The following is a 26,733-nucleotide window of genomic DNA, read 5'->3' on the forward strand; positions in this document are numbered from 1 at the left end:
AAGAAGAAGAAGAAGAAGAAGAAGAAGAAGAAGAAGAAGAAGAAGAAGAAGAAGAAGAAGAAGAAGAAGAAGAAGAAGAAGAAGAAGAAGAAGAAAGAGAAAGAAGCCGGCTATGGTGGTATATGCCTGTAATTCCAGTACTTGGCAGGCAGAAGCAGAAAGATCAAGAGTTAAATCCAACCTCAGCTACACAGGGAGTTTGAGGTGTGCCTGGCTACTTGAGACTGTTTCAAAAATCAAAAACAGAAACAAAAGTGGAGAACAGCCCTTGCCACTAAGCCCTACATTCAGAACTGGAGGAGGGACAGATTCATTCTGTCAGATTCATAGGCGTCCTTTGCTAGCATGGGAAGTGTGGAAAGGCCTGAAAGTCATGCATGGTGCAGTGTGTTCAAGCCTGAGGCATGAAGCTTTTAAAAGCCCAGAGGAAGTAAAAGTCTTGCTAGGGAAGATCTTCAGTTTAGTGCTCCCCACCTTTCTGTTAATGCTGAAGCTTGAAATGGGCTCTTGTGCTTGCTATGGAAGGCTCTACCACTGAGTTAGATCCCAGTCCAGAACTCCTCAAGTAATTCGTTGTGTGACCTTTTTAGAACTGTGTTAAAAATCCCCCCATTATGAAAAGAGTGCAAGATCTGAAGAGTTCCAGTTTCCCCTGGGTATTAAGAAATGAGGCGGGACAGTTACGCACTTGGCATTCTTCAGGACTTCGGACTAGCAAGCAGACATAAAGGGCCTTGAACTCAATGCAAGGATGTGGTGGAATCCAGGTGCTGGGTGGAAAAGAAATCAATACTGTGCTCTCTGGATTCCTGGCTGAGGGAGCCAGCACAAGAGTGCATTAAACTAACTGACATCTGCCCTGTGGGGTGCTCCCAGCGGGGTACACTTTCTCAGCACTCTCCCAGGGAGGCTCTTGGAAAGCCTCTCCTAAGCAAGTGGGTCACAGGGACCCACAGAGATGAGAGTCAAGTGAGATCTGGGAGCCAGCAGAGAGAGACAGACAGGGCAAATACGTTATATTCTGAATTTTTCTCTCTCTGTGAAATGAGGGAACTTCCCTGGCCCTGGTTCTGTGTGTATAGGCACTTCTTCATGGGGTAGGGTATCTAGAAAGATTCAAAGCAAGCCAACTTATGTCTCCACAGTCATGACACTGCAGCTGCCATACTCTTTCCCCATTTCATAAATAAGAAAATGTGTTCAGGAAATGTCACATGCTTCAGCAAGGCCATGGTGGTTAGATGGTGATTTTGAGATCTGTGTCTGCCTGACTGTTGATGCTCCCCTTTTTACTTTATGTGCATTTGTGGTTTTGACTGCATGTACGTCTGAGTGAGAGTGCTAAATTCCTGGAACTGGAGTTATAGAAGGTTGTGAGCTGTCGTGTGGGTGCTGGGAATTGAACCTGGGTCCTCTGGAAGAGCAGCCAGTGACCTTAACTACTCAGCCATCTCTCCAGAACCCCTAATCCCTCTTAAATTACTTCTGATTACAAGTTCCAGACTGACAAACCTGTTAAAGACGACAGCCGAACCCCCATTGTTCTGGGCTCTCAGTGTCTCTGCCATGTGTGTAGGGATCGCAGTCTTGCCGTTAACAGCAGATCCTGGCCCACTCCATCTTGTCACAGTCAGGGTGGACTAAAGCCTTGCTTCGGGCCAGGTGCTGTGCAGGGCTCTTCTGTTGACCCTTCGAACCTCAGTACCAGTCTGTGAGATGAGCACCTTGTGAGCCACACTTCAGACCTAGAGCATTCATGGAATTCAGAAAAAGAGCAAGCAGGTTGGAATAAGAGGCTCACTGTCTCATACGCTAGGACAAATGGCTGCCCTTTAAAGGAGACGATCATTCCCAGAGGCAGATGCTCCATAACACAGGCTGGGTCAGCCACGAAGCACCACACTCCAGAAAGGCAGCATGCGATATCAGTCTACTATCATTCCTTTCCATAGCCCCTTTTCAGAAAACCCATCCTGCCAATGTCAGGGACTATTTGCTCTCAGATACTTAGGGTTTCCATTGTTGTGAAGAGACATCATGACCAAGGTAAGTCTTATAAAAGACGACATTTAATTTGGGCTGGCTTACAGTTTCAAAGAAAGCATGACAGCATGCAAGCAGACATGGTGCTGGAGGAGTTGAGAGTTCTACATCCTAATCCCACTGCAGCCAGGAGAGACCGCCTCCAGGCAGCTAGGAGGAGGGTCTCAAAGCCCACCCCTAAAGTAACATACTTTCTCCAACAAGGCCACACCCACTCCAACAAGGCCACACCCACTCCAACAAGGCCACACCTCTTTATAGTGCTACTCCCCGAGCCAAGCATATTCAAACCACCACGGATACAGAGCATGATTACATCCTAAGAAGACCCTGACTAGATGTGACCAATTTTAGGATGACCCAAAGCCTAGGGCACGAGGATGGGGAAGTAGGTGGCCCTTTGAGCGGGCACACTCCTGTATATCACGTGATCGAGACTTATTTAACCCTTTCAATGGATCCTCACACACCAAAACAAAGTTCAAAATTCTGCCTTAGGTGATAGGGTCTCTTGTCTGCGCTTTATATCATCGGATAATTCTAATAAACTTGGGATTATTTGTTATGTTTTCGAAGAGGACTTTTAGTTTGTTTATTAATTTACTTCCTGGAGCTAGGTATGTGGCTAGCCCTTCCCATCCCTCCATCCAAATTGCATGGATCCTTGAATAACAGAAAACATCAGCAGAAACATACTCTCGCTCTGAGGACAGATCTCCAAGGAGGCCTCAAGTAGAAGAGAGGCTCTGACCACCTTGTTTCAAACCCTTCTCAAGGGTATTTGTATGTGAGCAGCCTTTGAAGACAGAGATGGTCCCTCCTTCAGTGCAAGGAGTGGGGCTGCTTAAGCATCAGAAGATAGAAAATGCATCTCACTGACCAGCTAGGGGAAGGACCCGAGATCCCTAACACTGGGATGCCTCCGCTGTAGTGTAACAGGCTGCAAATGTGACTATCACTTGACCCTGGACTTGACGAACTGATGGGAGAAAATCCTGATGTTCTGCTGCTGGTAGCTTTTTAATAAAACTCTACCTCTGTTCAGGAGTCTTGTATTCCAGACCTCCATGAATCTGTAGACTACCCAGTTAGTCTGCAGGTGAGGTCATATACTTCCCAACAGGCCATCTCATGCCCAGTTCCGGCTATATCCTTTTGTAAGCTCACACTGCCACATTTCAGGGCCAGCAGCCCTGAAGCCCACGTGACCACACAGTGGCACTGCATCAGCAGCACAGTGTGTACAAGCTTGCAGGACAATTATCTCACCGATGTCTCCCCATCTTTAGGAGAGGAAAGATATCTGGAGCCTCATCCTGCCCTTTGTGCCCCCTAGTTGGTGCATATTGCTAATGCCCACTCTATGGTGCTCCAGTGGATACGAATTCTCTTCCACAACCCTGGCAGAGTCGCCTGCCACTCGTGAGGGGATTTCTGTTCTCATGGGACAGAATGTACTAACTATGCCTACTTAGCTGTATGGTAAAGCAATTTCGAACACTAAAAATAAAATTTAATTCATTATAACATCAAAAATAAATCCTAATATCATATCGCCTTTCCCCTGTTTTATAAAGAGATTAGTGTCGCCGAGGCATTTTATTCTGGAGGGAATCGATAATTGGACTGAGGTAAAGAGAGAAGTTCATTAAAAAATTCAATCAGGGAAGGAAGTATAGCTCAGTGGTGAATGGGCATGTTTAACATGTGCCTGGGAGTGTTTAACATGCACCACCCTCAGCAAAACAAATTTGTTCATTCCAGTCTATCTACCTACCTGTGTACCTATTTATAATGTTCCCTATATCAAATACGCAGGCACATGTACACACACACACACACACACACACACACACAAATGGGGTACAGGTGTAGCCCTGGGCTAGTGCACTTACCTGGTAGTATAGAAAAGCACTGGCTCCTAAGTGTATAGAAGAGGTGGAATTTAAGGCCGGGACACAGGAGGCTGGAGAAGGTGGGGAACAGGAGCAGAGGGACTCATTTTGGGGGCACAGAGGAGAAGTGGGTGCATATGGAGACGGTGGAGCTGGAGTTGGATCCACAACCTGGAGTAAAATCAGCATATGGTTGTGGGGGAACTTTGGACTAGACAAGTAACCAGTGTATCTCGTGAAGTGTGGGCTCAAGGTACCAGCTGGAGCCGGCAGGCCACACAAGGTGACACATGAAGAACAGGAACGAGTTGGAGGGGTGAATGTCACAACAGAGGCAACAGTGGTTACGGTGGGGAAAGGAAAGAGGCCAGAGGGAATCCACCGGGGAAAACTGTGTTCGCCTTTGGCCTGGTTGTGAAGAGACACGTTGAGTCTCACGCTTTCAGTGGGAGGGGCAGAAGGCCTTTGCCATCTTGTTTCAGAACAGGAGCTTGGCAAGGGTACAGCCTCCACCCAGAGACTTCGTCCTGCCCTCCAAACAGATCTGAGGGCTGCAACGCTGAGTCATGGGGTTTAAGATGTTAAATGTGGGAAGCTTTTGTGTCCATGGGTCTAATCAGATCTCACTTTAATAGCTAGCTATTAGGATCTGAGGTCCTTCCAGATTGAGTACCTTGAACTTTTCTATCCCACGAGAGAAAAATCAGAGCCACACCTTCCAGCTCTTCTCCTTTCTTCATTAAAAATACTACTTTAAAGGACCAGGGTGGTCTAGAACCTAGGGCCTTTCTGTGTCCATCTCTCAAATGCTGGGATCACAGGTGTCCACCACCACACATGGCTCTTCCTTTTCTGTTTTGTTTTTAAGACTTTTTTTTTTTAATGTGTATGAGCATTTTGCCTGTATGTATGCACAGTGACTTTAGAGGCCAGGAAAGAGTGTTCCTTCTCTGGAACTGGAGTTATAGACAGTTGTCAGATGCTAGAAAAGGAACCTGGGTCCTCTGAAAGAGCATCAAGTACCCTTAACCATGGAGCCACATCCCTGGCCCTCTTCCTTCTTATAATACAAGCAAATGGGCAAGTCTGTTTGCTAGGTGACACCTTTGAGAACGTCGCCAGGCAAAACCTTTGCGTGCCGGCACACGATAAGCAGACTTCTTATCCCATTCTACCAAAGGTGACACTTGTCCTGAGTCCACGCTTGCCGCAAAAAAGGTTTGCTTCTCTGTCACCTTTGACAATCAACTCTGCACCTCCACCTCTTAAGTCCCCAACAAGCCCCAACTCATCAGAAGTAGGCCAAGGGTCATGGTGCACACTCTTGAGCAATCGTGAGGCGAGGGCAGGGCAGCCAGCCACCCGTGTTCTCTGCCCTCAGCATTCCTGTCTCAGGTCCTTCGCAGGCACAGGTGAGGTGACTTCCTTGGGGGGGTCTTTTAGAGTTCAAGGGTAGGTGACATCCAGAAAGAGGGCTTTGCCCTTGAACTCATAGAATGGACCAGGAGCTGTCCTGATTGTAGTCCTGCCCCTGCCTTGGCACTCACGCCAGAATCCACTGACATTTCTCCACACCTCTTATGCGCTAATTACAAAGGTTTTTGTCCACGCACGTGACCTACCTCCTCGGCCAGCTCTGAGGCAGCCTCTGCTAATGGAAATACTTCGAGGTAGCCAGGGTAAGGACATCATTGCACAATCCTTGCCTCGGCCAATTTTTTTTTTCCACTAAAAACCAATTGTTACTTAGCAACCAAAGCAATTTGGCCCAGCTCAGAAAATTATCCATCCTTAAATAGTACACTACAGTAGCCTATACTCACTAGCTCTGTCTGGAAGGCTTGGAACGTGGTTTCCTTAGAGTGAAGCATTGTTTGTAATCCTTGACAATTTTGCTAAGGTGGGATTAGGCGAACAGACAGATAGATATATTGTTGACGAATGAAGGTGTCTGGTTGTCTATGGGGTGTTCTGAGAGCCAGTTAAACATCATTCCTCATTTCCAAGACCCGTGTGCCTTGCTAATCACAGAAACCCTGGGTCAGACAAGTGGGCAGTTCAGGGAGGGGAAACACTTACCACCTCTCCCTTTACCCATTGGTGGCCTTGAGGTCATAGTCGTGGTTGGATCCCTAAGAGGCAGCAGATAGTTTGGGCAGCCTTCTGAGCTTGTTCCAGGACTTCCTCTTAGTGCCCACACTGGCTGGAACCATTTCTCACATCTTTTTAAGCCTTGTCAAACGCTATGCTCGTATTTGGTTTTGAGCTTAGTTGCTAACCTGGTGTCAGTGTAACCGCGTGTTCTCAGATTCTTAGGTGATTGGAGCAGGAGGATCAGAACAGTGAATCTGAAGCCGGCCTGGGCAACTTAGTTGATCCTGACTCAAACTAACAAAAGGGTAGTGTGGAGCTGAGGGTGTACTTCAGTTGGTATGGATGGAGCCCTAGGTCAGGTCTCTGCACCACATAAAACTGAGTGCGGTAGCACAGGCCTGTAATTCCAGCACTCAGGAGGGGGAAGCAGGAGGGTCAGAAGTGCGAGGTCATTTTCTACTAGATGAATTTGAGACCAGAAGGGTTACAGGAGACCCTGTATCTTGATAAACAGACAGATAGATAGAAGATAGGTAGATAGGTAGGTAGGTAGATAGATAGATAGATAGATAGATAGATAGATAGCTGAGGATGTAGCTTAGTGGTAGAGAACCTCCCTATCATTTGCCAGTACAGGATAAAAAAAAGTTAAACTGGTGATTCACCCAGTCTGAGAAGCTAGATAGTAAGTAGAAGAGGGGTTGGTGAAGATGAAGATGATGAAGGTCATACTTCCTTCCTGCTAGGAGTTGTAGACAAGGTTGGTGGGTACCATTTGGGGAGCAGGTAAGGTGATGGAAAAGAAAATGGTTCTGATAAAGACATCCAGGCAGAACCAAGCACAGGTGAGAGAGATGAGCAGAAGTGTCAGTGTTGAGTCCGAGTGGAGGTGTTTGAGATGACATGGGGACAGGATGACGGGACAATCCTCTAAGTCATGCTACAGAGCTTCTATTTCGTCTCATAGCTGTCAGGGAGCCAGAAAGAGTCCAAACAAACAAGTAGTTAGGCTTGTGTCTGGGCAAGACCATTCTAGTCACCAAGTTCTAGAAGGCTGGAGAGAGGCCAAAGAGGCTTCAGGGAGCCAGGGACAGGCTGCTGCAATGACTCATGCATGAGGCAATCTTTGCTTTGCTCGTGATCTGGGTGTAGTAGGAGGGGAGAGCTATGGAACAAACTGTGAACTAGATAAAGAGGTAAAAGCTAGGGACAGATTAAAATACCTTGGGGTTGGAGGATGGCTCAGCTGGTAAAGCATGGGCCCCACAAGCATGGGGACTTGTGTTCGGGTCCCCAGAAGTCTCATAAAGAGTCAGATGCATCTGGGCAGGTGGCACATGCCTTTAATCCCAGCACTCAGGAGGTAGGGACAAGCAGATCTCTTGAGTTTGAGGCCAGACTGGTCCATTAAGCAAATTCTAGGATAGTCAGGGCTACACAAAAAAAACCCTGCCTAGGAAAGAAAGGAAGGAAGGAAGGAAGGAAGAAAGGAAGGAAGGAAGGAAGCAAGCAAGCAAGCAAGCAAGCAAGCAAGCAAGCAAGCTAGGTGCATATGAGAGGCAGAAAAAGGAAGAGGCTATTCTAGAGCTCACTGGCCAGCTAGCCTAACCTACCTGGTGTAGTTCCAGGTCAAACAAGCCTAATCTCAAGCAGGAGGTCAGGACCTTAGGTTGTCTTGACTTCTATATACAATTATGTCATACCTGCACATGTATACCCTCACAATGCTCATATGCATGCATCCCACATGTATACACGTATGTGTATATATATATATATATATATATATATATATATATATATATACATACATGTATATGCACTCCTTACATATAGATCCATACACATTCATGGACACACCCACACCCACACCCACACCCATACCACAAATGTCTTGTTTGAGCACTAGCTGAATGCCATTCATTGACACAGTGTACCGAACTGAATTATGCCCCTTCTCCAAATGTATAGGCTGAAACTCTGATTCTTAATGAGACATTAAGAGATGGAGTCTTTGGGAAGTGACTAGGTCTTGGGTGGAGTGCTCACAAAGATTGATTCTTTTATAAGAGACCCAGAAAACTCTCACTAGCCCTCTTTTTCACAAGTGAGGCTACATTGGTAACCTGTCAGTAGTTACCTGCTACCCAGAAGAGGGCTCTGACCAGAACCCAGCCCTCCTGGCACCCCGATCATGGCCTTCTAGCATTTAAGAACTGTGAGAACTAAGTTTGTTGTTTACAAGTCACCTGCTTCATGGCCATTTGTCATAACAACTCACTGTAAGAGACACGGTAAAACCTAGACGTGTGTGCTCAGGATGGAGTTGGAAAAAAAAAATCAACAATAAAGTTTGAAATGCTTATAAGAAATTTGTAGAACTCCTACACATGCTGAGGGGGAAGTTCTGAGAATAACTTCAGAAGAAAGCAGACACGTGTTCTCTGACTTAGCGCCTCCTGTGGTTGCCTCTTGCCCACAGTGCTGGTTTAACCTGGAAGTTCCACCCTTCCCCTAGTCCAGTCTGTGACTTAGACACAGAATCAACCCTAGCGAACTGATTCCACATAGATTTTCTGGCTATCTATAGCTTTACATTATTTTTTATTTGGAAAGCTGATATTTAGACATAGTAAGAGTTCAAATACAGGAATATAACATAACAATAACTTCCCATAGAAAACCATCAAAGCAGAAAGCCAAGCACATCTAGGATCCTGGAGTTGTGTGTCCTTCCCAAAGCTCTAGGCTGCCAGCAGGCTACTTAGCTGGCAAGTACTCCTCCCTTATGAATCACTCAGGAGAAAGTTAAGATGGCCTGAAGTTCCAAGAAGGTATGGAAGCCACAGCTTCAGGAGAAAGGAGCTTGCCCCAGGCAATCAGTCAGCTCTGCAATGCGCTGGGCTACCAGCCAGGGCCGTCTCCAAAGCTAAAAGCACAGCCAGAGCTAAGAAAGGAGGCTGCAGCGATTCTGCCTTTTGGATTTCTCTAAACTAGTAGGATATGGTGGCTCACCTCTAATCCTAGCACATGAGGGGTTAGGCAGGAGAGCTCCTGTGAGTTGCAGGCTAACCTGGGCTGCCCAGTAACACTGTAACTGTGGTGGTGCGTGCCTGTAATCCTAGCACTTAGTTCAGTTAGACAAGAGGATAGAGAATCCGACCGGTCTAGGCTCCATAATGAGTGACAAGCCAGGTCAGGCTCCATAGTAAGATCCACATTAAAACAACAAATAAAAACCATCTCAGACCAGCAAGATAGTTACTTACTACCTTAAAACACTTACTCTCAAGCCTGGTGACCCGTGTGATCCCTGGGACCCACATAGCAGGAGGAGAGAACGAAACACCTGAAAGTTCACCTTTGACCTCTTCCTGTGCACAGTGGCACATATATGTATGCACAAATCCACATACACAAAATAAATAAATGTAAAAAGGAAATTATTTCAAAAAGTCGATACCTCTGTCCTGATGAGATCATACACATACCCATAATAAAAATACAAATAAACAAAACGTCCTCCTCAAAGCATCTGCAAGGAAAGGGAATTCTTCTATCCCTGCCGTTCAGTGTTGGAAACTGCCCTGTTTCCTTTGCTCCATGACTTTGCAGGCTATCTTGGGCCTCCTTCTCTCTCACAGGCCACAGCTGCAGCATGGTATTCTGACTGAGGAGCCAGTCGCTCATAGCTGTGATCCAGCTATGCGCCTGGCAGCCAGGAGGGAGGCCCATGCAGCTACTGGTCACGAAGAAGGCGAGCAGTGACCTAGGTCCCTTGCTAAAGGCATGTGAGTTCTCAGGGTGGCTTATGGAAGCAGAGGAAGGTGCGAGTCTGTGAGTAGCACCAATAACCTAGGGACCTCAGCCTTCTCTACCTCCCTCAAGCACATAGAGAACCGGGTTCAACTCTGACCATCCAGGATAACCCCCAGCCACTCGATCAGGGTGAGTATGAGTGCAAGCCAATGCACTCCCCACAAACCCACCTGACATGTCCTCTGACCTCCCCACAAACCCACCTGACATGCCCAGACTCCCAGCTGGCAGTCTGGTGGGAGCTGGGCAAGGAGCAGGGCTGTCTGTCAAGTGTGGGAAGGGTCGAGAAGGGTCTCGGCAGAGTGTGCGGTGCATCAACCACTCGACAGCAAACATGTCTGGCGATCTAGAAAGGCTTCCCAGAGGCGGTGATATTTTAGCTTAGACACAGGATGAGTCAGGCAAGGTGGAAGGCATGTTAAGAAGAAGAAATTACAGAGCTAGCCGTGGCGCTGCATGCCTGTCATCCAAGCACTTAGGAGGTTGAAGCAGGAGAATTATTAAGTTTGAAGTTATCCTGGATTATAGAGCAAGAACTGATCTCAGTGGAGGGGGAAGGGAGGAGGGAGGAAGAGAGAGAAGGTGGGAGCAAAGGAGAGAGACAGGGAGGGAGGGAAAGAGAAGAGGAAAAGAGGGAGGGAAAGAGAGAGAGGGGAGAGAGAGAGAGAGAGAGAGAGAGAGAGAGAGAGAGAGAGAGAGAGAGAGAGAGAGAAGCTTAGTGACTGCCTAGCATACTCCAGGCTGCAGCTAATGGGTTAAGAGGGTTTGGACTTGGTCACTGGCTTTCTCTGCACAGGTGTGGACATGTCACCTTGTTGGGCCTGATGCTGCAGCCTGGAGTGATGTGAGGGAGGTCAGGGGTCTCCTGGTACCCAACAGAGGTCAGTTTCCATTGGTGCCTGTCCCTTGTACTCTGCAATCCTCTCTGATACAAAGTGGCTCCAGCATTCAACATTCTCACTCTGTAACCTTCTCCTCCTCACCACGAGGTCTGAGATTACAGCTGCCTAGACTCCTAGAGTCAGGCTGTCAGCTTTACCTCAGTGGCTCCCGCCCCTTAGGGTTGCTGAGGTACCCCCTAACATCCTCTCCCAACCACCAATTAGTAAAACTTGTCTGAAGCAGGGTAGGCAAAGCCAAATCAAATATGCACGAGTATGAAATGCTTTAATATTAGCAGCAACACGCCCAGAAGGCTCTCGGGGATGCAGTGCTGTTTTCACCTAGGGATTGCAGCAATCCTGAAGTATTCAGTGTCTCGTGGGCTTATCAATATCCAGGAAAAGGCTGACTCATAAATGCTGGCCAGGGATCGGAGCAATTGGAAGCCTTCTCCACTGCTGTGGGGAGTGGGCGATGGTGCAGACGCTCTGGAAACCATTCTGGTAGTTTCTGGTAGTCAGCTGCTACAAGACCTAGCAATTCACCCTCTGAGTATATACCAAGAGGACTAAGGACACATGTGCACATGTTTGTGGATGCCTGTGGAAACATTGCTCATCATAGCCAGAAAGTGGTAAAACCCATCAGCTGATGTAGAGATAAAATGTGGTCCACACATGCAATGGGATATTATTCATCAACCAAAAAGAACACAGCGCTGTCACACTCTAAGGCGTAGATAAACTCTGGAGACACTATGCTGAGGGAAGAAGCGGGTCACAAAATACCACATTCATGACTCGGTTATGTGAAAAGCTCCAAGTCAGCAGATCTGCAGCAGGAAGATTAGCGGTGGCCTAGGCTGGGGGAGGAGAATCCAAGTAGGGACTGAGGGGTCACTACTGAAGCATCTAGCATTTCTAATACGGATAAATAAAGAGGTTTAGAGTTGGCTGTGGTGTTGGCATCAGAACTTTAGGGATATGCTAAAAAAAAAAAAAAAACTCTGGAACTATATTCCCTGAAGGGGTGACATGTGTAATCTGTGACTCAGGCCCCAGTGCAGCTGTTTAACAAGACTACATTAACATAGCTCAAGCACTGCAATTTTCTCTTGGCATTTCCCTAAATAAATCATGGAAGCCAGTTGTCTTTCGGTTGTAAAACACACGCAGGTTTTCGTGATTTAGATTTTTGTGTCTTGTTCATTTAACTTGATGCATATGGGTTGTTTGGTTGGTTGCTTGTTTTAAATCTTAGGGATGCTAGTCCAATAATCAATTTTAAAAACTACTTCAGAACAGGGAGATGACTCGGCGGGTGAGGCAGAACAAACGATCTGCCACTGTGCCCAGCAACCTGAGATCCATTCCTGGGACCCACACAGTTAAAGAAGAGAACTGATACATACATACATACACACACACACACACATACATACATACATACATACATAACACCAAATCAAACCAAAATGTGATAGAAAACCATGCTAGACTATAGGATATACTTGCACCAGAACACAGCCAAAATACTCTCAGGCTTCAGTTTCCCATAACCGTCATACCCAGCCAGCCTCAGAGACCTCTGTTTAAAAAGCATTTACTTATTTGTTTGCTTGTTTTTAACGTGTGTGCTGTGTGTGAGCGCACAGACCACAGTGCATGTGTGAAGGTCATTTCTCTTTTTCTGCCTTTATATGGGTCCTGGGGAGTAGGACTCAGGCTGTCGGATTTGTACAATAATTATATTACACACTGAGCTACCTCACTGGGCTCCAAAGACCTAATCTGCTGGTCTGCTGTTGTCTTAGTCAGGGTTTCTATTCCTGCACAAACATCATGACCAAGAAGCAAGTTGGGGAGAAAAGGGTTTATTCAGCTTACACTTTTCACATTGCTGTTAATCACCAAAGGATGTCAGGACTGGAACTCAGGCAGCTCAGGAAGCAGGAGCTGATGCAGAGGCCATGGAGGGATGTTACTTACTGGCTTGCTTCCCTGGCTTGCTCAGCTTGCTTTCTTATAGAACCAAGACTACCAGCCCAGAGATGGCACCACCCACAAGGGGACCCCCCCCCCCTTGATCACTAATTGAGAAAATGCCTTATAGCTGGATCTCGTGGAGGAATTTCCCCAACTGAAGCTCCTTTCTCTGTGATAACTCTAGCCTGTGTCAAGTTGACACAAAACTAGCCAGTACAGCTATCTTCCTTCTTTCTTTCTTTCTTTCTTTCTTTCTTTCTTTCTTTCTTTCTTTCTTTCTTTCTTTCTTTCTTTCTTTCTCTCTTTCTTTCTTTTTCTTTTTCTTTTTTTCTTTCTTTTTCTTTTTTTCTTTTTAGTATAGAATAGAGTTTATTAAGGGCATGGGGAGGGGAGTTAAGAGGGTGGCAGAGAGAAAGAGAAAGAGAGAGAGAGAGAGAGGAGTAGAGCACATGGAAAGAGAGGGGGAAGGGAATAGAGAGAGATGGGGGAAGGGAATAGAGAGATGGGGGAAGGGACTAGAGAGAGATGGGGGGAAGGGAAAGCAAGAACAAGACAAAGCAAGAGAGCAAGAGCCTACTCTGCTGTCTTAGGGTTTTACTGCTGTGAACAGACACCATGACCAAGGCAACTCTCATAAGGATAACATTTAATTGGGCCGGGTTACATGTTCAAAGGTTCAGTCCATTATCATCAAGGTGAAGCATGGCAGCACCCAGGCAGGCATGGCACTGAAGGAGGAGCTGAAGGGTTTTACATCTTCATCTGAAGGCTGCTAGGAAACGACTGGCTTTCATGTGGTTAGGAGGAGGGTCTCATTGCCCACCCCCACAGTGACATGCTTCCTCCAACAAGGCCACACCTACTTCAACAAAGCCACACCTCCAAATAGTGCCACTCCCTGGGCTAAGCACATTCAAACCACCACATCTTCTAACATATTTTGGTCTTGTTTCCTAAGTAGTAATAGCTTCGCTGATACAATTCACATAGCCTTATACAGTGATTAACCAACTGGCTTTTGGTGTGCTCACAGAGTTTTGACTGGTCTTCACAATCTTGTTTATAATATCTGGAAGAAACTAATGCATATCAGAAGTCCCTTTTCTTCTCTCCTCCCTCCCCGAGTCCCAGGCAACCACTGATCTGCTATCTGCCCATGTCTTTAGTTTTTTTTCCCCATCATACAACATTTTCAAAGTTCTTAACTGTCGTACCATGTATCAGGACCTCATTCCCTGTTGTGATAAATCATATTTTGTTGTATTCCCACACCACATTCTGTCCACCTGTCTGTCATTAATTGATGGCCTTTCCCACTTTGCAGTTATTATTTGTAAAGCTGATCTAGAGTACAGTTGGAATTGGTGAGTCAAGTGTAATTATGTTGCTGGTGCATAATAATGATGTAAATATATATATATATATATATATATATATATATAGAGAGAGAGAGAGAGAGAGAGAGAGAGAGAGAGAGAGTCATGTATGCCAGGCACTTTCCTCTCCATTTCCTTTCCTTTCTTCCTTTTTGATTGTTTTTTTAAATATATTTGTTTGTTTGTTTGTTTTGTTTTGTTTTTCGGTGCAGGTTGGTCTCAAACTGAGGCTGAGACTGACCTTGAATTCCCGACCTGAGGATTATGGGTTACATGACACCATGCTTGGATCTCACCTCTTTTTATTTTAATTTTTAGCTTGAAACACGGTTTTCCTAAGTTGCCCAGACTGGTCTTGAACTCATGACCCTCCGACCTCAGTCTTTGAGGAGCTGGGATCACATCTCTAAGCCACCACACCCAGCTCATTAACACGACTTAAAGGGAGACTTGCCACACCACAGGATGACCTCTTCTTAGCTTTTCATCCCATTGCATAATAATTACAGGTTGAGAGCCGTGCAGGCAGGCATGTCCTTCCTTCTTTGCATGCTTGCTTGCTTCTAATCCGGCTCAAACAGAACCAACACAGGATCACTGAAGCAGACCTGGCACCTGCAAGTGGCCGCCCAGTGCTGCCCTGTGCTCAGTGCACCCAGCGTCCCCAGGGCTCTTTTTTCAAACATTTTTGGTAAAATATATACAAACAATAAGATATATAAATTTTTTTTTTTTTTTTTTTTTTTTTGGTTTTTCGAGACAGGGTTTCTCTGTGTAGCCCTGGCTGGCCTCGAACTCAGAAATCCGCCTGCCTCTGCCTCCCAAGTGCTGGGATTAAAGGCGTGCGCCACCACCGCCCGGCAGATATATAACTTTTAAGTGTACAAGTTAGTGGCATTAGTTACGTTCTTAATACTGCACAGCTGTCAGCATTGTGTATTTCCAAAACTTTTTCACTAACATAAAGAGAAACCCCAATCTTCTCAAAACAAACAAACAAACAAACAAACAAAACAAAAACAAAAACAAAAAACCCTCATTTCTTCAGTCCTGTTCCTGGTGACCTCTAATCTACTTCGTGTGAGTTCCCCTGTGCACGACATGCCATATAAGTGGATCATATGACATTTATCCTTTTGTATCTGGCTTATTTCGCTTAGCAAGGATCTGGAAGCTCCATCACCCACACATCCACTCATCCAGTGACAAGGGTTTATTGTAGCTTATGGCTGTTGTGAGTCTTGAACAGTGACATGGGAAATCCTAGGGATGTGCTTGAGTTCAGTTCTGTTCAGTTCTCTGTGTTCTAGGGGAGGAAATGCTGGGTCAGATGGCCATGGCGTGTTTAACTTCTCTGAAGAAACCCCACACTTTTCAAGTCAAGCACACCATTTTTCACTCCTATCATAACCCATAAGAACTCCAGTCGGTCACACCTACATCTATACTTATTTCTTACATTATAAGATCCTTATTTTAATCGGGTGTTAGAGTGTATGCCTTTAATACCAGTGTTGTGAGGCAGAGGCAGGTGGATCTCTATGAATCTGAGTCTAGCTTAGTCCTCAGAGTGAGTTCTAGGACAGTCAGAACTACAAAGTGAGACCCTGTCTCAAGATCCTTACTCTTTCCTTTTGAAACAGAGTATCTTAGTTAGGGTTTTGTTGCTGTGAAGGGACACCATGACCAAGGCAACTTTTATAAAGATAAACATTTAATTAGGGCTGCTTATAATTTCAGAGTTTCAGTCCATTATCATGGTGCTGGGGAGCACGGCAGAGTGCAGGCAGACATGGTCTCATAGGAGCCAAGAAGTTCTACATCTTGATTCAAAGACAGTCAGGAGGGGAGTCTCCACTACATTGGGTGAAGCTTGAGTGCTAGGAGCCCTCAAAGCCCGCCTCCACAGTGACACACCTCCTCCAACAAGGACACGCCTATTCCAACAAGGCCACACCTCCTAATAGTGCTACTCTCTGTGGGCCAAGCATTTAAACACATGACTCTATGGAGACCAAACCTATTCAAACCACCACACAGGGTTTCTTTGTGTAGCCCTGGCTATCTTATCACTTGCTTTGTAGACCAGGCTAGCTTCAGACTCAAAGATCTGCCTGCCTGTCTCCTGTGTAATGTGATTAAAGGCATGCAACACCACACCTAGTTAAATACACTCTTATTCTAAGAAGTATGAAATGCTGTGCACTGTGGACTGATTTGTCTTTCCAGGTGACTAATTTCACATGTATAACATCTTTCATGTGCCTGTGGCCAATCCTATATCTTCTTCTCTCTCCACATCTTCTCTCTGAGTGTGAATGTGTATATGTGTATGTGCATGCATGTGTGTATACATGTGTTGGGGGCAGAAGTTTTTGGCATCTTCTTTTTTCTTCTTTTCTTTTCTTTTCTTTTCTTTTCTTTTCTTTTCTTTTCTTTTCTTTTTTTTTTTTTTGAGACAGGGTTTCTCTGCGTAGCCCTGGCTGTCCTGGAACTCACTCTGTAGAGCAGGCTGGCCTCCATTGACATCTTCTTCTATTGCTTTTTGCCTTAGTTTTTGCAGCAGAGTCTTTACTGAAACCATAGCTCACCATTTTGGTTAAGACTGGCAGGCCAGCAAGAGCCCCAGACCCATCTGTCCCTGCTTCCCAACCCCTGTCTCTCAGAGCTGGGGTTAGATATGTACACTGTGTTCTGGCTTTCTGTGTTGATTCTGGGGCATCTGGACTCACCACCCTTGCACAGGAAGGACTCTGCCCACTGAGCCACCACCCCATTCCCTTCACCCACTTGTAGTTGGCCTATTCTTTTTTTTTGTTTTGTTTTTTTTTACTGTTTTGTTATTGTTTTTTTCCTTTATTGAGTTCTTTACATATTCTGAATCTGGAAACTTGGGGTTTGAAATCTGTATTTTCCCATGATTTACTATGTATTATTTCTCATTCTCTAGGTTATCTTTTCACTTTTTTGCTACTATCCTTTGATGCACAAAAGCTTTTCATTTTGATTAAGTCCATTTTATCTGTTTGCTTGCAACTTTGTTGCTATGAGGGCTTTTGCCACCTTCAGACTCTCCTGCATGAGAGTCAGGGCTCATAGATAGACCACAAAAGAGCAAACAGTTTATTTAACATCGTTATATGTAGAAATACTTGGAAAGCTATGTGTTTACACTATTGGTTAAAACATTTTAGTAGATACTTTTCCCATTTGACAAGGTCATTTCTTATTTCATTAACTATTTGGTTCCCATCACAGTGGGCAGGTCGAGGGGTGTTTGCCTAATCCAGAAAACATTGTTCTTTCTAAAAGATCTACCCACACACTGTACTCTCCCACAGTGGGGAGATTGGCCCTGGAAGCCATATCTATACCTCATGACTTCATGCCTAGAATGCGCCCAAGCTGGGCAGCTTGTTTCTTTTTTCTTTTTCTTTTTCTTTTTCTCCTTTCTTTCTTTCTTTCTTTCTTTCTTTCTTTCTTTCTTTCTTTCTTTCTTTCTTTGTTTCTTTCTTTCTTCCTTCCTTCCTTCCTTCCTTCCTTCCTTCCTTTCTCTCTCTTTCTTTCTTTCTTCCTTTCTCTCTCACTCTTTCTCTTCTTTCTCTTCTTTCTTTCTTTCTTTCTTTCTTTCTTTCTTTCTTTCTTTCTTTCTTTCTTTCTTTCTTTCTTTCTTTCTTGTCTGTTTGGATTTTCAAGACAGGGTTTCATTGTATTTCTGGCTGTCCTGGAACTCTCTCCGTAGACCAGGCTGGCCTTGAACTCAGAAATGTGTTTGTTCCGTCCGTGGAAATCAGGGTTTGAGAGGAGCGTTTTCCTGTCGCTTCCTGCAGGGTCCTTGTCCCTGCTTCTGTTTCACTGTCCGTCCTCAGGGCCACACGAGACCCACATTTCTTTGCAGTAATAGTTCCTTCTTTTCAGGTTGACCTCAGCTCACAGCACACCAGTGCAACCATTTGAAGCAATGTTTATTCTGTTCCTTTATTGAGAAACTGTTTCCCCGTCTGCAACCAGGAAAGTTGGGAAGTGAGCTGCAGGGGAGGTGGCTTAGTGGAAGTCACAACTGTGCAGGTGAACATGAAGTATCTGCCTTCCTCCAGAAAAGACAGGCAGGTGGGGGTCTGGAGGAAGTACAAGGTAAGCACTTCCCGTCTCCTTGATGCTGTGTTCCCGTGAGAATGAGCAAGTGTGTGCAATGGGGTCGAAAGGCTTGTCATCTTAGACGTGATTTACAGGAGGCTGCTGGCCCAGAATGACTCTACTCTCTGATGTGGCCTATTTAAAACATTTACTTTCTTTTCTAAAGTTAGCGTGTGAAAGCATGAGTCTCACTATGACGTACTCATGCACGCACGTGCTACTTCACACATATTCACCCCATAACTTTCACCTTCACACCCCATAATTCTGCACATCTGATTTTTGTCTTTATAAAGCTGACTGATTTTTCTTGATATAATGAACTCAGTTCTATCACTCCCCTGAGAGTAACATGATTTCATCCATTCCTTCTTTACTGGCTAACTCCTTCCCTGGTGTGTGTGTGTGTGTGTGTGTTTATGGGTGTATATGTGTCTGTCGGCCTCTCTGTCTGCCTGTCTCTGTCTCAGTCTCAGTCTCAGTCTCAGTCTCTCTGTCTCTGTCTGTCTGTCTGTCTCTCTGTGTGTCTATATGTATATTTGTCTGTCTCTTTCTCTTTCTGTGTAAGTATGTGTGTTCACATCACATTTTCTCTATCCGTTGATACACATCCAAGTTGGTTCTATAACTTGTCTGTTGTGAAAATGGTTCAATGACTTAGATTCATTTCAGTATGACATAGGAGAGATGGCAAGGATGTGGCACCAAAGGTAGTTACATAAGAGTCTAACAGAACACCTTAGCTCTCTGAATATTTGGGGACTCTGATTTGGGTAACGATATCTCTCTCTCTCTCTCTCTCTCTCTCTCTCTCTCTCTCTCTCTCTCTCTNCTCTCTCTTTCTTCTTTTTCTTCTTCTTCTTCTTCTTCTTCTTCTTCTTCTTCTTCTTCTTCTTCTTCTTCTTCTTCTTCTTCTTCTCTCTCTCCACACACACACACACACACACACACACACACACACACACACAGATAGAGAGACAGAGACAGAGAGGCAGGCAGGCAGACAGACACATAACACACACACTCACATACAGTGGCTGGGGTGTCACATCCAATGGTTTATTTGTTGCTTTCTATGCTATTACTTTGGCTCTGGGCCATTTTCTCCATTTCCCTTTGGAGTTAAGAGTGGTCTTCAAGAGCTGGGCCACAGGAGTGGCCATTCTAGAATGTGCCACCATGTAGTGGTTTGAATGAGAATGTCTTCCCAGAGGCCCAAGTACTTGGTCCCCGGTTGGCGCTGTTTGGGGGTTGGCTATAGAACCTTTAGGAGGTGGAGGCTTGCTCGAGGAAGTATGTGACCGGGGGCAGGCTTTGAGAGTCTGTAGCCTCATCTTGTTTCCAGTTACCTCTCTCTACTTCATGTTTGTGGCTGAAGATGTGACCTCTCAGCTTCTGGTTCCGGTTAGTCATGGTGCTTTAGCACAGCAATGGAAAAGAAAACTGGAACCCACTGTGAAAGAGCAACAGAGGAACACCCTCACCCTCTGCTTTTCCTTCAACCTGGTGCAGGCAAAAAGCTACACAAAGAACTTAGACATGCAGCTCTTTGCGACACAGAGCAGAGCATTAGGAAGAGGGGACTGACTTCCATGCCTCTCTAACAAACTAAGGCTGCTAGACGAAGTCACTGAGAAATTGGAAGCCTTCATAGAGCAGACATTGCAGGGGCTGGACCTTGTTTAGAGACTCACAGCATCACGTCCCAAAGCACTGAACACATGGTTGAGTTGCCCGAGAAGCCTTGAAGACAGTGGCAAGCAGACCAGGCAGCACATTGAGTCACAGTCCACCTATGAGTGACCGACCAGCTCCTTCTCAATTCTTTGTACTCATCTGATGTCTCAAGGAGACTATGACAACTGCTGGCTGTGTGTGTCCCACAAGGCTCACTGCTGGAAGCTCGGTTCCTGGTGTGACGACGCTTAGGTGGTAGTCCGTTCAAGGTGTAGAGTTAACACAGGTCCCATAGGCATGGGTCTAGCCTCCTATGGTGAGTTTGTTCTGGTGACAGCAGCTTGTTGGACAGCAGAGCCGTTCTGCTTGCTCATGTGTGCACAGCCAAGGGAACCCTGACTAGAGGGACAGGGGCCCACCTGTGCACTGGAAGAGTAGGGACAGAAACAAAGGAGCTCACAATTAACACATGAGAGAAACTAGTTGCCAAAAGAAGGGTGCATTCCCCTACCACAGTTACATGTAACTAACAAAGCATGCACTAGAAAGGCCTGCAAGCTACAAACACCCACAAAGAGGGTGCTATGAAAATGACCTGTAAAACACCATGAGCCTTGAAGGCCTGTGCTTTTGAGTAGATGTCCTTTCCTTGCTCATTCGTGATGGGGTACAGTGTGTGAAGATGTGTCTCTGTATATTCGATTGTTAATTCTGTACCTGCAGAGAACTAAATGCTGGCAGGATCTTGGCATTGTTATTCCTATGCCCATCACTGCCCTCATATTTTATAAATTTGAGGAGAGAGAGAGAGAGAGAGAGAGAGAGAGAGAGAGAGAGAGACAGAGACAGAGACGGAGACAGAGACAGAGACAGAGACAGGAGATTGACCAGTGGACCTGGAGATGAAACGGACTAGAGTTGAGCAGAGAGGTAGAACTAGCCATGTCGTGGGAGATAGCACCAGGATTAGTCGGGTTAAGCTAGACAGCTAGCTGGGAGACTGCCCTAGCTAAAAGGCCTAAGCTTTAAAATATTAAAAAAATCTCATTATTTATATCCCTGGTGGGTCCAAGAAAGTCCTGCTGTGTATTAGCCCACTCCGATTCTTGAGAATTTACAGAATAGTGACTTTCAGCCACTCAGTGAGTAGGCTGACCAAAACTCTTCCTTTTTTTTTATTTGTTTAGTTATTTAGTTTAAATAAATGTGTATTTGCTCTAGTTTATTTGTGTATGTGTCTGAGTATATGTATGCCCACCTTGTGAGCACAGGACCCATCCCCTAGAGCTCAGAAGAAATGCCTCATCCCCCAGAACTGGAGGTACAGACAGTTGTGAGCCACCATGGAAGTGCTGGGAATTGAACCTGGGTCCTCTAAAAGAATAGCCAGTGTTCTTAATTATTGAGATTTCAGCCCTCCAAAGCATATTTAATTTTAAATAATAATTATTATTAGTATTGATGTGTGCGTGCATGCTCAGAGGCCAGAGATGCTATCAGATCCCTCAGAACTGGATTTACAGGTGTCTACACAGCTACTAGCTCGTTAAGTGGGTACTGGGATATGAACTTTGGTTCTCATGATTTCACAGCAAATGCTCTTAACCATTGAGCCACCTGCCCAGCTCTGGCCTTACACACACACACACACACACACACACACACACACACACCACTACCCAATAGAAGGAGAGTGTAAAAAGACAGAAGTTACCAAGAGGGTGGCAAATAAAATTTTCTCTGCTCACCTCTAAGCTATACATGTGCTTGAATACAGCAGAGGGACAGGTAACCATGGGGCAAAATCTCTGACGGAGAGTGAAGCTGAACAGGTGGGATACTGAAGCAAAGTATGAAGAGCTTCTTCTCGGGTCCTGTAACCATGACCTTTGCAAGAACTCAGCGTCTCCAAATTTCACCAGCCCCACTGCATCAGGGTAAATGTCTTCCTGCAAAGAAGCACCTGTCCTGGTGTTTGTTTCCTGTCTTGTGAATGCAAACGGAAATTAGACAATGATGTTGAAAATAGAAGAGAGAAAATCCCAGAGAGCTGACTGCTGAGGCTGCCGTTTCTCTCTGGTCCCCTCTCCTTGCTTCAGCAGCCCCTGCCTCAGCTGAAGTCACCAGCAGGCTCTACGGTCCATCTGGCTGCTCGCATGAGAAGTATCTGGACTGGAGTCTTTTCACCTTTCTCCTCTTTGGGCTGTCTCATTTCAAGAATAAAGAGTAAACAATTGTGTGGCTGTAGAACATTTATCACTGGTGAATATTCCTAAGACGTTTGTTTTGTTTTGTTTTGTTTTGTTTCTTTCTGCTACTAGGTTTGAACCCACAACCCTGTGTGTGCTCAGCACGTTCTGTAGTGCTGGCCTACACCCCTCTCATCAGTAAATACTGATGGAAGGTAATGGGTGTGCAGCGCTCTGATCACTTTCTAAATTAAATGCACACTTGCTTGTAAGTTTATTCCTCAGTGTACTGTCAAGCGTTTACAGAGCAGTGTCCTCTCCTGTCTACATATCATGCTGACTCTCTTCACTCCTTTACTTAGCACATCTCCCTCTAACCCAGAGTACAGCACAGATCACTGGAGGAATGAAAAGTGTCCCAGATCCCTCTGAAATGTTGCCTTTAAGAAAGGACAAAGGCACCGTCCTGTACCAGTTCTTGTCAAAACTGGATGTCTATTTCTGGATGCAGGTGTGTGGCCTGTCCTTGTCCTCAAGGCACTCACAACCTGTGCACACCCAGATCCCATCCCTACCTCTGTCATCAGTAAGTCACTCAACTGTCCACTAGTAGGAAGGACCATATGTTGATGGGCCCAAATGGCCAAGAAAATGGAGCATCTGGCAGTTGTGGCGGTACCTGCCTGTAAATCTCAGTGCTTGGGAGGCTAAGGAAGAGGGAGGGCAAGTTGAAAGCCTGTCTGGATTATATAATAAGACCTTGTCACAAAACAAATACAAACAAACAAAAAAGAAACTGGAGCAACTGACCTCCCCACCTGGTAGTGGTAGCAGGAGGGCAGGCAGACCCACAGGCTCGCAAAAGGCCCAGGCTGCCCAACTCAGCTGCCATCCAGGCTCAGATCCAGAGCTTTGAGTTGGTCCACCATAACATCCATTTCATCTATGAGCTGTTGGAGTGCATGAAGGAGCCAGGCCTGCCAAACAAGAGTCACAGGATCACCGTGGCTCTGGGCAACAGCAGGATATCTGAGGAGAGTCTCACTGATGGTCCAGTATTGATTGATGGTGTGTCTGAAACCAGAAGCCTTGAACCATAGAAAGAGAGAGAGAGAGAGAGAGAGAGAGAGAGAGAGAGAGAGAGAGAGAGAGAAACTTCCAGTGCCACTATGATGAACGAGGGTGGAGGACTGGAGCGGTGCTTACTCAGTAGAGAGAAGTGGAACTAGAGATATGATCGATGTAGAGGGAAGGCTGCAGTAATGGAGGAACACGTCCTTGCCCAGGAGGGCCAGCAGGGTGGTGTGCAGCAGCCTGGAGCTTTTGGGAACTCAGCCCCTGGCCCCTGACAAGCTTCCCAGTCACATGAGACCGCCCTGGCTCTGAGCCGTGACGGAATGTATGAGGAGGAAGGTAAAGAATGGTTCATTCCCGGGATTGGACCTCCTCCGAAGACCTCCATGGTCTGTACTCTCCCCCCCATCCCCCCGCCCAGGCCGTGATGAAGCCTAAGGACCATAAGGATGTCCACAGTCCATGCTGCTGCCGTGGGCCTGGTTTAGGCCAATGGTCCTGATGGAACTGGGGGCTGCGTTCATGTCCATGGCCTGTGTTACTACCTAAGATGGTGCGGATGTCTGTGGTCAGTGCCACCATCTGAAGCCATGTGGATGTGCGTGGCCCGTGTTACCCCTGTGCTGCTGCCGAGGGTTCTGTTGATGCCCATGGCCTGTGCTTCTGCAGAGAGCTACATTGATCATGGTCAGTGATCACAACACCAGAGGCCAGGTGCTGGCCTTGGCGAATGCTCACCCTGGAGACAGTTTGGATCTTCATGGTCCACATTGCTGCCAGAAACCATGTAGAGGCCCACGATCTATGTTCCCACTGACTGTGAAGGGCGAGGAAGCTACGTTTGCAGTGGAATTGATGACTGCAGACTCAGGGTTGAGAGAGATACAGAAGGCTTCTGTGTCAACCCCTACCCCCGCCCCACGCCCCTCCATTAAAAAAAAAAAAAAAAGTAACAACCATCAAAGAGAACTCTTAAAAATCGTCATAAGGATGTTGAAATATAGCTCTCCACAACTGATGTCCTCTGGCAGGGGTCCAGGTGGAGAAGGACTCAGTTTTCTCAGGGTTTTTGGTTTGTTTATTTGTTTTGTTTTTGGTTTTGTTTTTTGTTTTTAAGAGTCTGGCCATTGGGAGTTTGACCATGCTCCAGTGAGTACATGGGCAACACAAATTGAACATGTGCATGATGTGAAATTCCCAAAATATGTTAGGAAAAAAAAAAGGCCAAAGAAAAGAAAAAGAAACTGGAGCAATTATTACAATGCCCCATCTTCTCCTCTGTGGCAGCTTGTTGCTTCTTCAACCCTACCCAGTTTACAGCGTTCAGTGGCAGTGACTACACGTATGACCCAGAACAGTGTAGGACACATAGTAGGTGCACAACAGTGGTCTGACACCTGCCGGTCCCTGGAGACAGGGCCTTGTGGTGGTAGGCTGGGAAGTAAGTCTCAGGGACCTTGGTGCTGGCGTGACTAGTTACTAGCATTTACCAAACTGCCAGGTGGGTGATAAAGGCTTCATGGAAGGAAGCATCAGGTTGGCAGTGGTGGCAGACGCTGCGGTGGTATAATATATCGATATATAATACCTCTGCCGCCACCGCCGCCGCCGCCGCCGCCGCAGCCGTCAAGACTTTCTATATCACTGCTCTGGACTTTTGAGGGACATTTGTCCTCCTTTCTGTCAGAGTAGCCTGAGGTTCAGTAGCTGGCAGAAGGTCCAAAGGTCCAGTTCGAAAGTCCAGCTGGCATCCAGGGACCTGGTGAAGTCTCTGGAAGCCAAGAGTATGAGGTTTTTCTCTGGGTGGCCAAGGAAAGCCACAGGACTATTAAAGATTCCCTCTTACTCGGCTGGGCCTCAGCACCTTCTCCTGGTCCCTCTGTCGGTAGCCATGACTGACTACCTCCCTGTGGCTGTGCTGGGTGGATGGAGACTTGGGACGAGACTCCAGCATCCTTCGCGGAGGCAGAGGCAGAGGGGAAGAGGGTCACTGTTTCCCAGGATGGGAGGGAGAACTTGCCGGCTGAGTGATGTCATCCTGCATCCTTCCTACGGTCTGAAATCCCCAGAGCTCCCTTCTAGTCTCCAGACCTCCTTTTCTCCCTGACCATTCTTGTTTGGTTTCTGTGGTTTTTTTGTTTTAAATTTTTACTTTTATTTTCTGTGTATGAACATTACCCTACATATATATGAAACCATGCCATGTACATGCCTGGTGCCTGCGGAAGCCGGGGCGGGAGGTGTCAGATCCCCTGGAATTGTAATTGCAGACAGTTGTGAGAGTCTATGAGTGCCAGGAACGAAACCTGGGTCTTCCCAAGAGCAGCAAGTGCTTTTAACTGCTGGGCCATCTGTCTAGCCTTGTTATTTATTGACTTGCTTGTTCGTTTTTGTTTTGGCTTGGTTTTGTTTGTTTTTGAGACCAGGGTATCCCATGCTGGCTTTAAACTGACAAAAAAAAAAAAATCTGCTTCACTCTGCCTCCCAAGGGCTAGGATTAAACGTGTGTCACCCTTCTCGGCTGTTGTTTTAGCAATAAAATATTGATTTCCTTAGTGGCTGATTTCTCAGAAATTCAAAAGGGCAGCTGAGAAATAATAATTCAGCCACCTAACAAGTCTTTTTTTTTTTTTTTTTCATTTTTGAACTCTATAGCCCAGGCTAGCCTCGAACACACTAAGCACTCCGGCCAGCTTCATACCTGAAGTTCATTTAGCCACCTAAGTATCCAAGGCAACATTTATGGGGCTTACTGCACGCAGGACCTGGTTCTTTCTCTCTATTACTGCTGTGGTCCATGCAAGCTGGCCTTTTTCTCCCAGCTTTGCAGATGGGAAAGCTGAGGCGTGGCAAGCAGAAATCTCCTTCCCAGGGTCGTGTAAGAGGCATAAAAAGCAGAGCCCAGACCCTCCTCCACAGCTCAGAACACAGCTCCTGTTTCCGGTGTTGGAGGGTTTGTGGGTGGTGGCTGACTATTAGATGCAATGGCTGTCAATGACTGCAGAAAGTGGGTTTGTTTGTTTTGCTTTGTTTTACTGTTAAAAGTGAACCCGAAGAACTAGCTCATTTCTGGCTCTAATTAGAAGCAAGATCGCTTTTCCTGATGGTCATCTCCCACCATTCCTGGGCACGGAAGTCAGGAAACACAACTCCTGGAACATAAAGTGTTTGAGAGGAAGAGAATGAGAGCGACGGAGAGTGACCCGAAAGCCCTCTCCTGTCCTACTGGACCCCTTCCCGGTCGTGGGGCAGCCAGGCCCTGTGGGGAGATGCCAACGCGCAGTCGCGTGGGCTGCGGGGCCAGGGCTGCCGCAGTCTGTGGTTTGAGTTGTATGCTTGTTTTTGTTAGAGGGAGTTGAGTTTGCTTTTTTGGCTTCGTTTCATCATCAGGAAAAGATCCAGACCCAACCGAGGTGCTTTTGACCTCATTCAGGCAGCCAAGCCCAGAATTCCCGATGCCTCGGGGGAAGCAATGAAAGTGTGTGTGTGTGTGTGTGTGTGTGTGTGTGTGTGTGTGTGTGTGTGTGTGAGAGAGAGAGAGAGAGAGAGAGAGAGAGAGAGA

This window comes from Mus pahari, chromosome 20, assembly GCF_900095145.1.
Source record: "Mus pahari chromosome 20, PAHARI_EIJ_v1.1, whole genome shotgun sequence".
Taxonomy (NCBI): domain Eukaryota; kingdom Metazoa; phylum Chordata; class Mammalia; order Rodentia; family Muridae; genus Mus; species Mus pahari.